The 17,024-nt window shown below is 48.4% G+C and overlaps 1 protein-coding gene across 3 annotated transcripts in view; it reads right to left on the reverse strand.

Annotated features, from left to right (window-relative positions):
* Window positions 1-17,024, reverse strand: part of ANXA9 (annexin A9) — a 288,305-nt gene that overhangs the window by 57,198 nt on the left and 214,083 nt on the right. The window contains exon 1 of one of the 3 annotated variants that reach the window (XM_085639698.1): window positions 6,708-7,070. The exons of the other annotated variants lie outside the window; for them this stretch is intronic. The gene's annotated coding sequence lies outside the window, so the exon portion shown is untranslated. Of the gene's footprint in view, window positions 1-6,707; window positions 7,071-17,024 lie in introns of those variants that run through there. 3 annotated transcript variants of the gene reach the window in all.

Consider the following 17,024-nt stretch of genomic DNA (forward strand, 5'->3'; position numbering starts at 1 on the left):
AAAATTAAATAATTAATTAATCGTCCCTCGAAATCCCCCCTTACCCAGCCCCACCGCCCCACCGCTGTTACCTGCACGGACCGCGGTTGATACTTTTATCAATAAAGCTGTATGTGAGTGCAAATGTAAAGGTCAATCAAATTAAAGAGGTGTTGTCTGTAATGGCAATATGCTACCATAACATGCATACTCCACGTTACCCTACTCCACTCTACTCTGCACCATTCCATGCCACTGCACTCTACTCTGCACCACTCCCCTCCACACTGCGTCACTGTACTCTGTTCTGCACCACTCCACTCTATGCCTCTCAACATCACTTCACTCTACTCTATGCCAACGCACTTTACCCCAAACTACTCTAGTAAGCACCACTGCATTCTTAGCCACTGCACTCTACGCCAAACCACTCTATGCCAAACCACTCTTAGCCAAACCACTCTATGCCACCCCACTCTATGCCACCCCACTCTATGCCACCCCACTCTGCAACACTGCACTCTACGTCACTGAACTCAAAACCAATGCACTGTACGCCAATCTACTCTGTACCAAATCACTCAATGGCACTATACTCTACGCCTCTCTATTCTACTCTGCACCACTGTACTGTCTACCACTACTCACTACGACACTCTACGCCACTCCACTATATGCCACACTACTCTGTGCAACTGCACTCTGCGGCAATGCCCTCCAAGCCACTTTACGGTACACCACTGCACTCTACAACAGTATACTGTTCAACACTGCACACGACTGCATTGTATACTACTGCTCTCTACACCACTGCACTCTACTTTACAACAATGCGCTCTACGCCACTTTACTCAAAACCAATGCGCTCTATGCCAATCTACTCTGCACCACTGTACATTAGGCCCCTTCACTCTCGGCCACTCTACTACACTCCACGATACTCCACTCTATGATGCTCTACTCCATTAAACTCTGCTCCACTAACACTCTATGCCACTCCACAGCTCTCTACTCTACGACACTACTCCAATCTACGATGCACGTCGAAACTCCCTCTATGCCACTTCATGCACCTTAACTCCACTCTAAAACAATCTACTCTGCTGTAAGCAACTCTACTTTACAACACTCTATTCCACTACGCAACTCTCTCTATGCCACTCCACTCTGCTCTACACCACTCCAGGACTCTCTACGCCATTCCACGATACTCCATTCAACTCTGACACTGTGCTCCACTATACACCACTCAACTCTATGCCCTTCCTTTCTATGACACTCTAGTCCCTCCATGACATTCACAACACTGTACGCTACTCCATGACACTCCATTTTACTCCTCTCCATGCCACTCAACTCTACTTTACGACACTCCCCTCCACTTCATGCCACTCTCCTTTACCCTACTAACGTTTTGCCGTGCTAAACAGCAGCCACTCTGGTGTACAACACTGATAAAACATATTGGCATATAGCTCTTGCATAGGCAGAGAACATACAACATAGAATGCAGAGATCAGTGTGTAATCTTCTGGTGGCAGGTTTGGGGCCCTGCATGATCAACTCGGTCACTTGTACTTCTGAAATAGACCACAAGGATATTTGAAGGGGTTAATACTTGCATCACACAGAGGCGCGAGACTGAACCTGACAGTAATTGTCTGCTGCGCTACTTTCACCGACGTGAGATGCTCTGTCAGATGAACCCAAAACAGATTATTTTCGAGATAGATGCTGTTTCCAGCACTAGAGATTAAGGGCCAGATGTATTAACATTGTATTTTACGAGTCCCTAATAGCAAATTTTACCGATTCGCTATTATGGACTCGCAAAATGCAATGTATGTAGGATTCGCAAATAAAATTGTCAATCCTGCGCAGTCCTTATTTGCGAGTCGCGCAAATAAGGAATGTCTTCCCATTCATTTCTATGAGCCTAGAGGCCCATAGGAATGAATGGGAATTGCATACACAAGTTGCAAGTACCCAATAGGTACTCGCAAATTGCGCATGCAATTTCAAGGGTGCCAAAAGGTCACCCTGTTGCACCCCTGAAATATGCGTGTGTGCACATGTGGTGCATATACATGCCGTAAGGGCATGTATGTGCACCACATGGCATTTAGAAAAATGCAAAAATGTGCATTTTTGTAAGGATTTGCAATTTACCACCAACTTCAAGTTGGTGGTAAATTGCGATTCCTTAAAGCAGGGTCGCAATTTGAAAAGTGCTTCCTGCATTGCGTTTAAAGAATCGCAAATTGCGATTCTCTAAATGCATTCGCAAAATAGGTAATCGCAAAGATTGCGATTCCCTATTTTGTGATTGGCTTTTGGGATGATACATCCCAAAAGGCTTTTTCCAGTTCGCAAACAGACCGATTCTGAGAATCAACCCGTTTGCGAACGGGAAAATGCTGGATACATCTGGCCTTAAGCTTCTTAAAAGTTTTGACTAACAGCTAGAGATGAAACGACTGTGGAAGCGGTGTCAGTACTGACTGAATAATGAGAGAGAGGCTCTCTCACTGCTGCCATTCACAGAATACTGACAGCGAAAGAGTGCAGGATATCAATCGGAAATATTCATTATTGGTTTTTCTAAGTTAGACATCCAATAAAATGCCTGAATGATGTTTTATTAACCCAGAAACCACATCTTGATTATCGAGTGGTCTGGAACTGTGTAAAAACAACTTTAGTGGGAAGTTACTGAGACCCAAGGATACTTACTTCGGAAGGTATACTGAATGCCTACTATGTGTATTGTTGGAGTAGATTGTGTCCTTTCCAAGAACACACCAATTAGTGCACTTTTTCTTAAAAACTAGTCTGACGAGCTTGCAACACACCCAATACCCCTCCCCCTCAAAGGGTGAGCTTTCCAGTTTTAGTATTGAGATTTCATTGAGTTTTGTATAGACAGAACCATCAATGTACATGGAAGGAGGAGCTGCAGAAGGTTCCCCTCAAAGCGATTACTAGACTGGGCATCACTTTTTGCCATGGTGGTGCCACCTTCGTGGTCCAGGTGCAGTTCTCAATGGCGCTGATAGATATTGAGGGGGTGGTGGGCGCGGCAAGAAGGGTGCAGGAGGACAGAAGACCACAGCAGAGATATGATCTCTATTGGATTGGCTGTGGTCATACAAAGAGCAGGGCACAGTCCAGGCAGTTACCGCACTCGGTTTAGCTCTCCCAGCATCACTCTACAGCTCTGGCATGAACAGCTGAAAGATCCAGGGGAGAGAACCAGTGGTATTTGGGGAATGGACGAGACATCATATGGCCACCTCACTCGCCTGACCCCCATGCTGAATTCAGGAGATAGTCCTGGTCATAACCAGTAGCGGCTGGTATTTGGGCAAAGTGGCGAGGTAGGGAAAGGGGGGAACCAGGGATAAACAACAAAATTAAAAAAAATAAAAAAATAGCTTACCTGCATCCACCGATCTGGCTCCATGCACTGCAGGCACAGGCTCCCAGAATCCTCTGTGGCCAATTCCAATCCATTATTAAACTGAAAATTTAAGTTGAACCACTGCCCCATCCTGTGCATGTTTTGTGACTCACCAGCATGTGAATAAGGTGTGTGCAAACCTGGAATTATTCCTGTTTGAACCACGAGGAGGAGTGAGGGACGATGGATGAGGACTAATGAATTATGGATGAGAGATGAGTGATGAGGATGTGTGATTAGGGATGATGGACGAAGGATGAAAGATGAGGGATGGTGGATAAAGGATGAAAGATGAGGGATGGTGGATAAAGGACGATAAATGAGAGATGAAGATTGACGGATGAAGGGCGAGGATGCCTCAAAATGGCTTCTGTACATCTGCCCCCCTACACTTGCTATTCCCTCTCAATGACCCTATTATATTCCTGGTACCCCTCCACCCAGGGATGGCTGCTCGCTTTCTCTTAGCAGAACATCACCCTTTTGGTCTTCCTCTTACACTTAAGAAATCAATGCTATCTGAGAGTTTTTGTCATCGTTGATTTGCATAGAACACGTCTGAGCAACAACAAATAACAAGGATTTCTAACTAAAAAGCCTTAGGCTGGTCACATGATGTTGTGCCATCAGAAGCAGGGCCAATGGAATTACGCCGCAGGGGAGCACCAAATTATGCAACAAGAAAAGGCAAATTGTGCGGCATAATGCGGCTCATTTTTTGATACTATTACTTCATTATTGTGTAAGTTTTACACATAGCCATGCTGTCTTGGCAATGATTTCACTTCCTTAGTACCAGTTTAACAACCAAATACAGAAAAAAGCAACTGAAATATGACCAGTTAACCTTTACAAAGGGCCTTCCACTGTGCACAAGCCCACATTGCCACATTTGCCAGATTATGGGCCTGATCACCACTTTGGCCCTGGTTACCGCACCGCCAAAGCCGTGGTCAGGCCGCCAGCTGGATTACGGGTGTTTCTCGTGTTTGGCGGACTTCTTTAAAATGGGCAATGCGATAAGAATGCCAAAAACAGTTCCTGCACGGCATGAACTCGTAAGTCCATGCCGTGAAGGAACTGGGGTGCATGCACATAGGGGCAGGCATCCCCATGCGGAGGAGGCACAAGGGGCCCTGTAGGGCTCACTTTGTTTCCTCTCCACCACGGTGTTCATGGAGGAGGAACCTCCAGCGGCCGGCGGAGAGGAAACTCGCAATATGCTTGGCAGGACCACAAGTCTGGCGATCCTTGCGCCGCCAGACTCCTAATTAGACCCTATGTGGCAAAACCATATGCAAAAAAAGCTATGAGCCACATAATGCCAGTAGCCCAGGTGATAAGCAAGTGGTCAAGCGTATTTACACCTATAGTCTTAAAAATGTTTCCCTTTGTGTTTTTTTACTGCATTTCACTGCTTCTCTAAGCTGGGCCTCGTTTTACAAATACCTTAAGTAAATACATAAAATAACACTCCTAATTAACCAAATGTTCATAAGCTACTGATTGGAAAAAAGCTCCTATAAAATAAATAGGTAACACATTAAAAGATAATACTCACTGCTTTTTATGCAGAAAGAGAAACAAATAATGAATATTTAACAAATAATACTTCAAGGGCCAGATGTATCAATGCTTTTTGCGATCGCAAACAGGCCGTTTCGCAGAATCGGCCCATTTGAGATTGCAAAAATGTGTTTTGCAATGTATCAAACATTTATAATTCGCAATATGGGTAATCGCAATTATTTGCGATTACCTAAATTGCGGAACCAGTTAGGGAATCGTAATTTGCGATTCCCTAAATGCAATTCTTGTAGCTATCGCAAATTGAGAATTGGCATTAAGGAATCGCAAATTACCACCAACTTCTAGTTGGTGGTAAATGGCAAATTCCTAGAAAAAATAATTTTTCTAAGTGCCATGTGGGGCACATACATGCCCTTTGGGCATGTATGTGCGCCACATGTGCACACTTACCTTTTTTGGGGGTGCATCAGGGTGGCCTTTTGGCCCCCCCATGACCCTTCAAAATGCATTCGCCATTTGAGAGTACCTATTTGGAACTCACAAATTGCGAATATCTTCCTATTCATTTCTATGGGCCTCTAGGCCCATAGGAATGAATGTGAAGGCATTCCTTTAATAGAAAATCGCAATTTGCATTCGCTAATAAGGAATATGTAGGGTTTTCAAAAGTTTTGCAAAAACCTACATACATTGCATTTTGCGAGTCTATAACAGCGAATCGGTAAAATTCGCTATCATAGACTTGCAAAATGTAATCTTGTTACATCTGGCCCCAAGTCCTTTCAGCTGTGCTGAATTTAGAGATCACTTAAAAATTGTCTTAACACTATTTTGGTAAAGGCAGAGCTGATACTGCCCTAAATGGTTTCTCACTGGTGGGTGAGCCCCTGTCATGTGTGACACTTTTAAGTAGTCATGGTGATTTAGCAATCAGCACATTGCATTCTGGGTCTTGTAGTTTTTACCTCTAACATTATAAGCGTGGCCTACAAATCCTAGCATGCAAAGTGATGTTAGCTAAAAAGTTGAGACTAGCCGAAGTTTACACATGACAGAGGGCCTTTCAAGAGACAGAATGAACACCAGCTATGTCTTACCAAAACGGCATCAGTCACCTGACCAGTAATAACTACCCCATATTTCCCTCCGTTCTTCTCTGCGACCCCCTCCTGAACCTAACTCAGTCTTCAAACTCTTTCCACCTGTGACCTCATCATTCTGATTTGCCCCACTTTATTTCCACTCATCTATATCCCCTTCTTCTATTCGCATATTACTCTATTTTCCCATTCTCCTTTTCATTATTTCCATTCACGTACGACCCTTTCTCAATCTCTACTCCCATTCACAGAGGACCTCCACTCTTCCAATCTTCTCTTTACTTCCATTCACCTCTGACTTTTCTTGCTTTCTCTCTCCATCTAGACTTCCGATTGCCCATAACCCCTTCTCCGATTCCCTACTTTCATTCACTGACGAACCCCCTTTAATTCCATTCCCCCGTCATCGGCACGTGGAATATTCACCTCCATTCTTCCCCGAACGGCCCACTGCTTCCACGTTCCTTACAACACTGGTCTTGTGCCCTCTCCTGGTCACCTCATCCAGGTTTCCATTCTTTGCCTCAACCCTGCTATCTTCAGGGTCACTCAACTATTAAAAAAAGGCCAGGTCTTATTCAAAACAAACACAAAATAACATCTCCATTGAGTGCCCTTGAATACTGCGTGGCACTCACCTGAGCAGAATACGTACGATGAATGCCTGGTCTGGTGGTTCTTGTCTCGTGAACTTTTTGTAGTGTGCGTCACACAATTAGATCCTCGACAGATGTCCTAGTCTGTAGAGCTTTCTTTGGTTGTTTTTCCCTTAGTCTGCTTCACCTATTGGACCTTTCGTAGTAGTTATTGTATGGAGGATGACCTTCTGCGGTGGTGCGTGTCCTTGGATGTCTGTGGTTCTTTTCCCGTTTTCCTTGTCCGGTCTTCTACGGTTTATTTAATGTGTGCGATCGTCAGCGCTGGTTCTACTCTGTTGGACCTTCTGTGGTGGTTCGACGCTAGTAAACTTTCAGCGGCTGATCTCACCTGTGTCGCCTTGAGGATGAGGTCTGGTTTATCGGATCATCTGTGCTGGTTGGTGTCTAGTAACCTTTCTACAGTTGGCCTCACGTGTGACACCTTCAGAAGAGGTCCTTGCTCATGGGACCATCTGCGGTGGTTCGTGTCCAGTCACCCTTCTACAGATGGCCTTAAGCACGGCACCTTCAGAAGAGGTCCTTGCTCATGGGACAGTCTGCGGTGGTTCGTGTCCAGTGACCCTTCTACAGATGGCCTTAAGCACGGCACCTTCAGAAGAGGTCCTTGCTCATGGGACCGCCTGCGGTGGTTCGTGTCCAGTGACCCTTCTACAGATGGCCTCAAGCACGGCACCTTCAGAAGAGGTCCGCGCTCATGGGACCGTCTGCGGTGGTTCGTGTCCAGTGACCCTTCTACAGATAGCCTCAAGCTCGGCACCTTCAGAAGAGGTCCGCGCTCATGGGACCGCCTGCGGTGGTTCGTGTCCAGTGACCCTTCTACAGATGGCCTCAAGCTCGGCACCTTCAGAAGAGGTCCGCGCTCATGGGACCGCCTGCGGTGGTTCGTGTCCAGTGACCCTTCTACAGATGGCCTCAAGCTCGGCACCTTCAGAAGAGGTCCGCGCTCATGGGACCGTCTGCGGTGGTTCGTGTCCAGTGACCCTTCTACAGATGGCCTCAAGCTCGGCACCTTCAGAAGAGGTCCGCGCTCATGGGACCGCCTGCGGTGGTTCGTGTCCAGTGACCCTTCTACAGATGGCCTCAAGCTCGGTACCTTCAGAAGAGGTCCGCGCTCATGGGACCGTCTGCGGTGGTTCGTGTCCAGTGACCCTTCTACAGATGGCCTCAAGCACAGCACCTTCAGAAGAGGTCCTTGCTCATGGGACCGTCTGCGCTGGTTCGTGTCCAGTGACCCTTCTACAGATGGCCTCAAGCATGGCACCTTCAGAAGAGGTCCTTGCTCATGGGACCGTCTGCGGTGGTTCGTGTCCAGTGACCCTTCTACAGATGGCCTCAAGCACGGCACCTTCAGAAGAGGTCCTTGCTCATGGGACCGTCTGCGGTGGTTCGTGTCCAGTGACCCTTCTACAGATGGCCTCAAGCACGGCACCTTCAGAAGAGGTCCTTGCTCATGGGACCGTCTGCGGTGGTTCGTGTCCAGTGACCCTTCTACAGATGGCCTCAAGCACGGCACCTTCAGAAGAGGTCTGCGCTCATGGGACCGTCTGCGGTGGTTCGTGTCCAGTGACCCTTCTACAGATGGCCTCAAGCACGGCACCTTCAGAAGAGGTCCTTGCTCATGGGACCGTCTGCGGTGGTTCGTGTCCAGTGACCCTTCTACAGATGGCCTCAAGCACGGCACCTTCAGAAGAGGTCCGCGCTCATGGGACCGCCTGCGGAGCGCCTGGCTCGGTGCACTCTCTGCGGTGGCAACGGCACAGGCTGAGCTTCTGTCCTCTCTGTTAAAAAAAAAAAATTCTTCAACGAATAATTGCACCATTTCCTGGTCCATTTAATGCCTGGAAAAAGCCCAAGAATGCCTACTCGCCGGTTTTTCTTGTCCAGAGCGCCTTTGCCTTAGATACACAAAAGGCTCTTACAAAATCCCCAAGGCGCGTGAAGAAACACCACAGAGCAAAACTCACTCCAAGCCTCTTGTTTCTTATACAAACCGAAACCGAGCTTCAAAGACATATGTGCGGGGCAAAGTCCACGAGCCTGCCTCTCCCACCTCACTGTCGTAAAGGCTACACTACATGCTCCCCCTCCTGGCCGAGGGTTGTGGGAAGTGTGTCTGGGCAGTGAGGCTTCTGACACTGCAGTGGTAGGACCAAAGTCCTGCTCAGAAGCCCGCGGTGGGCGCTTTTAGAAGTCAAGTGTGCGGAGTCCCAGGGCTGCGGTCTTGATTCCACCACCTGCTTCTTTTTTTTATTAGCATTTCCATACAAAAACAGTGGCATTTCTTACACAGTACAGTACTGTAATACTTTCTGATCTGTCATTCAACCATAAAGCGTTAACAGCTTGTAGGACTCAATTTAGGCATTTCGTTTGTGGTGTTACCTTGGTTCGTGGAGATCTGACCCTGGTACAGTGCAGCAATATCTTGCACAGTCAGTCCAATAGTACCTTCGGCTAAACAGGAGAAAGGGTAGGCATCACATGTATCCGTTTCTTACGCATCTTGGACTGTGGGCTCCCCCACACCCCCCAGAAACTAGTGTGGTGCTGAGCACCGCGACGCGGCAATCTCATCCAAGTGTCCGCTATATCCACAGATCCCAGCCAGCTCACAAAGGGCTCCCATATGTCTCTTGGGCGGGAGCGCATCGGCATTAGCTCCCAGTATTCCGCTAGCTGGGTCTTACAATAAGTGACCTCCCGGATCCACTCCTTCGTGGTCGGGGCATGAGCAGCCCCCAGTGTATTGCCACCTGTCGTTTGGCCATCAGCAATAAAATAGTTGGCAATTTCCTAACCTTCGTTGGTATTTGAGGAATGACCCCCAAAAGCGCAACCAGAGGCGTGCAAGGCAAGGTTAATCCGTTATGCGACCAATATAATGTATTATTTGCTATTGGCCTGCATTGCCACGCCAAGTGTACGAATGTTGCTTGTGGCGCTCGACATTTCCAGCAATTATCATTTGTGCGCAACCCCATTCTTCGTAGCTGCATGGGAGTTCTGTTAGATCGGTGTATGTACTTAAAGTGGATCAACCGGAGGCGATCATTTGGGGTCATCTGTTCCAGCTGCCTACAGCTGAAAATCCATTGGTCATCTGTAAGACTCTCCCCCAGGTCCTCTTCCCAAGCCGCACGGGACTTTGGTGTTGTAATCGTGTGATCGGGTAGAGTCGTGTGATCAACTTGCGACCTGTTTCCACCGTATGTTTTCTAATGTGGCCAGATGCGGGGGCGCTGCTGGTAAAGTTTCGAAATTCTTTCTGCAGGACGCCCGCAGCTGATAGTACAGCAACATGTCTGACGCTGAAGGGGCTGTGGGCCCACGCATCTGCTGCAGTGTAAGGAAGGTATCCCCGAGGTATAGGTCCCGCCCCGTCTTCAGACGATGTACCTGGGCATGCGCCTGCGCCGGTCTCTCCCTCAGTGGTGGGATTAGTGGATTTTCCACCAAAGGCATGGAGGGGTGTATAATAGGTCTATTTTGGCGCGTTTGCACAGACCTCCCCACGCCCACCGCAGTGCCTCCACTGAGTCTACCTCATTGCGTGGGTGCTTGAAGGGTTGAAATATTGCTGTCGTGAGCGGGAGGGGGGCCACCACCTGCTTCTTCCAAATCTCACCGGACTCTCCCTGTCCTTTTATCTCTCTTACAGGGTCTTTTTCCATCCCTGCCTCTTTTGTCACTTTCCACCGTTTTTCTTCTCCTTGATTTTCTTTCTTGGTGAAAGTCTGGTGAGGGGACAGTACGTGCCGGTTCCAAAAATGAATGCTGATAGGCCCACCTGCAACCACCGGCTCAAATTAAGCACTGGGTATATCTGGTCCAGCAGTCCAGGCCTTGCTCATGGCAGGTGGGGTTATCATGAACGTCAGATACAATAAAATAATTTACGGTAAACCCCCAGTAACTGCAATGTAAATTCACTCTATGGAGACTGCACTAAGACCACCTGAGCCACACCCCTGTGGGAGGTATAGTTATTAAACACGTAGATGAAACAGTTTAAAATTTTATTCCAGCCAGCTACCAGACGGAAAAACATAACTCCATATAAGCTAACTGATATTTCTGTGCCTCAAAGGGAGGCGGGTGCCAAGAAAAGCCTGTCACTCTAGTGGTGTGGTACTATGGTATCAGGCACACGTCGCTCTAGTAGGGAACTCACTTATGTATTATGGACTTTTACCAAAACTTCCTAACAGACTGCTTGGATGTTACAAATAATCCCAAAGCAAGAGTTGTTCTGACTAAAAACAGCTACACAAAGCTAGTTCCACAAAGTAATAGTGGTCTTCGCTCACCCTATAATGGTCAAACTACTCCAAAACCATGAATACATTAAAACAGAAAAAAAACCACACAAAAGGGGGTGCCTCAAGAGTCCAACAATTGTATTATACAGTTTGTTCACTTTGTTTCTTCTCTCCTCCTTTCATGAGTACACATAGTTCAGTGTTGTCAATATGGATGTACCCTTCTTCAATGTCGACAGAAGAAGGTCGGTAATGGTGATGGCGTGTTGTATTATCCTGCCTGAGCATATAGAACCCAATGGGGTGTGGATATTTAGCTGTGATATTTATATATGGTCATCTGGTATTCCCCTACAACAATATAGGAGCAGTACGAGTGTTCCAAGAATTGCGGGGAGAACTATTCCAGTTTACACTTGGAGTTTAATGTGACACTGCTATAAAGAAATACATTAACCCCGCTGAAGTCCTTTCAGAGGACGAAACGCGTTGGCCGGGCTGTTTCTTTGATGTATTGAAAAATAATAAAGAGAATTGTTTTGAGACTTCATACCACGGATCCCATGGCATTTTGATATTGGAGAAGAGCACATTGATATTGACACCATTGAAGTATGTGTACTTCATGAAAGGAGGAGAGAAGAAATAAAGAGAACAAACTCTAAAATACAATTGTTGGACTCTTGAGGTACTCCCTTTTGTGTGTTTTTCATGCTTGGATGTTACACAAGGGACCAATAGGCATCACTGCAGGGGAACACTAAAAAGGTCCAACACCTGAACTCTGCAACAAAGCAAGTAGGATCCCATAACAAGTCGAGGTAGATTGCTCCTTCAAGTGCGAGCTTCTTCTTGATACCCACTACCAAGCAGCCTATGGCAGTTGTAACTCCCGACATATATATGCCGATTTGTGACTAGGGATAAACAAGCACTGGTATCCTCTATTTATCCAGTACGATCCCCTCCACCCTGAGTGCACAGAGAGAACAATCTTTCTAGGCAGATGGTAAATGTATGTGACATAAATAGCCATTTAACATTAATAGTTGCACTTGGAGCTCTTTGGATTTCGCGCAAATACTTCACGTGCATCTCAGGAACAACCATAAACCTGATGTTAAATGTTGAACCAGATGTCTGTGTGGATAATACAGGGCATCAATTCTGAATAAGGGACAGGTTATCAACGTCACGCCTCACAATCTTTAACTATTTTGCACTTATCGAACTCTGAACAGTGGCACACACTGTTTTATGTACTTTCTATGTGTGTATTTTTGATTGAGTGTTTTAAATGGAATGGTTTTAATTAACGGAGAGCAAATAAACACATAACAGCAGACTATGTCTCTGTTTTTGGGAAAGAGAGGGTACACAATTTTAGACCCTGGGAGTCAAAGACCTCAGGGTGAAAAAACAGATGAACAGGAAACATTCACCAAAAATAGAAAAACACAGGATGGAATCCCTGCTTCTTATAGCTTTAGACTGACAGGCTGAGGATTGGCAGATCCATGCACCGACTACCTTTCTTGTGGATGTTCATTCTGTGATTCAATCAATCAATGAGGGGACTGTAAGTGCGCTACTCACCTGTGAGGGTCTCAAGGCGCTGAAGGGAGAGGTGGTCCGCAGAACTTTGTAGCCGTGTAGCCAAAGAGCCAGGTCTTGAGGGTCTTCCTGAAGGTGTTCAGGGACGGGGCGAGTCTGATGTCTACCGGGAGCTCATTCCAGGATTGGCCATGATGTGAGAGAAGGATCTTACGCATGCTCAGGCTCTGTGGATGCGCAGGGTTTTGGTGAGGATGGAAGATCGGAGGTTTCTTTGGGGACGTGGAAGTTGATTAAGTCGTTGAGGTATTTAGGTCCGTTGATGTGTAGGCATTTGTAGGCATGGGTGAGGATTTTGACTGTGACTCTTTTCTCCACAGGGAGCCAGTGGAGTCTTCGTAGGTGCAGGCTGATGTGTTCGTGCCGGGGGATGCCGAGGACGAGTCTGGCGGCGGTGTTGTGTATCGTCTGGAGTTTGCGGAGTAGGGACTTGTTTATGCCGGCATAGAGTGTGTTTCCATAGTCCAGTCTGCTGGTGATGAGTGCGTGGGTGACCGTTTCCCTTGTATCAGGGGGGATCCATTTGAAAGTCTTGCGGAGGATGTGGAGGGTGTTGAAGCAGCTGGAGTTGACAGCGTTGACTTGTCGGTTCATGGTGAGGGATGAGTAGAGTACGATGTCGAGGTTTCTGGAATGGTCCGTGGGGGTCGGTGGGCTGCCGAGGGCAGTCGGCCACCAGGTGTTGTCCCGCGCTGAAGAGGTGGTTCAGAAGATGAGGACTTCTGTCTTCTCGGCGTTGAGTTGTAGGCAGTTGTTGGTCATCCAGGCTGCGACGTACTGCATTCCATTCTGTAAGTTGAGTCTGGCCATGGGGGGTTTTTGGTGAGGGAGAGGATGAGCTGGGTGTCATCAGCGTAGGATACGATGTTGAGACCGTGTTGTCAGACGATGGCAGCGAGGGGGGCCATCTAGATGTTGAAGAGGGTCGGTTTAGTGAAGACCCCTGTGATACTCCGCAAGTGATTTCCATGGGCTCGGAGAGGAAGAGGGCAGTCTGATTCTTTGGCTTCTTCCGGTGATCGGATCCAGTCTAGGACTGTTCCTTGTATGCCGGCGTCATGTAATCTGGCAACGAGTGTGCGGTGGGAGACCGTGTCGAAGGCTGCTGATAGGTCCAGTAGGATAAGGGCTGCGGAGTGGCCTTTGTCCAGGAGGGTGCGGATGTCGTCTGGGGCGGTGAGTAGGGCGGTCTTAGTGCTGTGGTTGCTTCTGAATCCGGATTGGGATGGGGTCGAGGACGGCGTGGTCTTTGATGAATTGTGTCAGTTCCCTGTTGACTGTTTACTCTGCAACTTTGGCCACGAAGGGGAGGAGCGAGATGGGCCGGTAGTTCTTGAGGTCAGTGGGGTCCGCTGTAAGCTTCTTGAGCAGGGGTCTGACTTCTGCGCGTTTCCAGTCCTCTGGGAAGGTGCCTGTTCCGAAGGTGGTGTTGATGGTGCGTTGTAGTTCGGGTGCGATGGCGGCTCTGTGGTAGATGTGTGGAGGGCAGGGGTCGGTGGGGGCCCCTGAGTGGATGCCTTTCATGGTTGAGGCGGTGTCTTCGGCCGTGAACGGCGTCCAGGTGGAGATGGTGGGCTGGCTGATGTGTTTGGGGGGCGGGTCGGCTGTGGCGTCAGGTGGATGGTCGCCGAAGTTGTTGTTGAGGCTTTTGATCTTGAGGTGGAAGTATGTTCCTAGTTTCTCGCAGAGGTCTTGGGATGGGTTGATGTCTGTTGCTTCGCTGCGGGGGTTGGTGAATTCCTGAATGACACTGGAGTTGGAGGAGTTGGTGAGGATTTTGTTGTGGGTGAAATTCCTCTTGGTGGTTCTGATTTGCTTGTGGTAGTCAGTTATGGCGTCCTTGTAGGTGGTGTGGTTTTCGGGTGTCTTGGTGTTTCTCCAGTTCTTCTCCAGTCGTCTGCAGGTGCATCTGGCTTTTTGGAGGTCGGTGGTGAACCAGGCAGCTTTCTTGGTGAGCTGTTTGTTGGGGTTGCTTGGCGGGGCGAGCTCGTCTGTGCAGTTGGAGATCCACGTGTGGAGTTCCCTGGCTGCGATGTTGGCGTTGGATGCCGATGTGTGGTTGTGTCTGGTGAGGGTGGAGTTCAGTTGCTCGTCGGTGACCTTGCTCCAGTTCCTTTGTGGTGGGCGTAGGGCTCGTTTGAGTGTCTTGGGTTTGTCAACAATGAAGTGTACGCAATGGTGGTCAGTCCATGGGGGTTGCATTGTGTGGCTGAAATGCACGCTGCTTCCTGCTGCGAAGATGGATTTGAGGGTGTGTCCTGCCCTGTGGGTCAGTGTGGTGATGAGTTGTTCGAGTCTGATGTTGGCGAGGATGTCACGAAGAGTGGTGGAGTTGGGGGTCGCTGTGGTTGTCGAGGTGGAAATTTAAGTCTCTGTTGAGTATGTGTTCATTGAGGCAATGGCGTGGGGTGCGATGAGGTCGGTGATGGTGGCAGCGAAGGGGACCCGGGGGTCTGTAGACGAGGGTGCCGTGGAGTGTGGAGTTGGGGCTGGTCTGGACCTGGAAGTGCAGGTGTTCGGCAGAGGGGGAAGGTTTCGCTGGAGGTGGTGAGGCGAAGGGTGTTCTTGTGGGTGATAGCGAGGCCCCCGCCCAGGTGGTTGGGGCAGTCCTTCCTCTAGATCTTATATCCGTCGGGGATGGCAGTGTTAATGTCGGGGGGGGAGGAGGAGGTGTTGGTCCAGGTCTCCATGAAGAAGGTGATGTCGGGTGAGAGGGAGTTGAGTAGGTTCCAGATATCCACGGCGTGTTTGTGCACGGAGCGCACGTTGAGGAGGATGCATCTTAGGGTGTCGCGGGTGTTGGTGTTGGAGACCGAGGCGGTGGTGAAGGTCTGTCTGCAGTGGCGGCAGCCAAACTGGCAATGGGTAGTGTTTGGCGTGGACAGCTGGCACTTGTTGTTCCTTCCGGGGTTGAGTGCTAGGAGGGTGGTAGTGTCGTAGCGATGGGTGGTCGTGGATCCAGTGTCACGCACGGACGCAGACGGCTTGCCTTTAGCGCGGCCGCCATTAAGTAAAGGAGGGTAGGAACGAGCAGCTGGGAGGCAGAAAACGGGCAAGGACAGGGGGGTGGGGCCGCAGGGGCAGCAGCAGCAGGGAAAAGCAGAGCGGGCACAATCAGTGATAACAGATACAAAACAGTAATCAGCCAAATAAAACTGTTTGTCAAGTGTTTCCCATTCCGCTCGACTAGTGCAATAATTAATTGTATAATTATTATCACGTTGGATAATTGCAGCAAACTGCTCGTTGGCCTCCTTCATCTCCCATTTTCCCACCTTGGACAAGTTGTTAAACTTCTCTAGCTGTCACTCAACTCGCCCCGACTCTCGCTCATCGCTCCCTTTCGTCATGAAGCTCGGTGGCTCTTGGACAAAAACAGGGCCAGCTACAAACTGTTGACAATTGTTTTCAAAGTCGTTCATGGTTTTCCCAACACTTCTTTGCCAGCATTTTGACCAGCTAGCCTTCCACCATGAATTTATAACACAGAAACCGGAATATGCTGGTCCCACCCAAACCATGTGTGGCATCCTGATTACTATTGTGTCATCTTCCAGGTCCCTGTATGTAGACATCCCAGCATGCCCAAACTCAACTAGTTTCAAACACGCCATCTCAAGGCAACAGCATGAAACAATACCTAAAGATGTACATCATATCTAAAGCCTAAATAGGTATATACCAAAACTGCACCCTCTAACCCGTCTACACGTGATATTTGTTTAGCGGGTCACGGTTTCCAAATTGGCATATTTACAAAATGCCTCAGTCATTTGCTCTGGTTTGTGTTATGTCTTGAGTGTTATGCTAATGTCAGGCTGCCCTTGTCAAATAAATGAATCAAGGTTCACACATTTAGGAGGTAGAACAATGTCCCCTTTGTACCTAAATAGGACATTAATAAGTTCAAACCCAAAGCATGACTCCTATAGACATGCATCTGGTTAACTGGAACTTTACTGCTGAATGAATACGCACCATTAAAACGATCTAGAATGTTGTGTGTATTTGTACAGCGCACTATCTCTCGCAAGGCAGTGGTGTAACAGTAGCCCTACAGCCCCCGTGGTGCGGGTAGTCCCCCTGAGCTGCGGCACTGTGCATGGGCGGGCCTGAGAGCGCCTGACTGGGTCAGGATCATGGGGGCCCTCCTCTATGCACTTTACTGGGAGACCCTCGTAACTTTTGTTACGCCACTGCCGCACGGGTATACTGGCACTGAGCAGGTGTGTGCGCCTTGCCCTGCCGATGGTGGGTTGGTTAATTGAAAAGCCAGGTCTTCAGCTTCTTGCGGAATTCAAGATGAGAGGTTGCGGAGGCTCTGATGTGGAAGAGGAGTCCATTCCACAGTTTGGGAGAGAGAAGAGAATCACGGAAATCAATGAAGGGCTGTTCCACAGCACGTTTCTTCGGGTGCCGTTTA

The sequence above is a fragment of the Triturus cristatus genome, chromosome 12 (genome assembly GCF_964204655.1).
Source record: "Triturus cristatus chromosome 12, aTriCri1.1, whole genome shotgun sequence".
Lineage (NCBI taxonomy): Eukaryota > Metazoa > Chordata > Amphibia > Caudata > Salamandridae > Triturus > Triturus cristatus.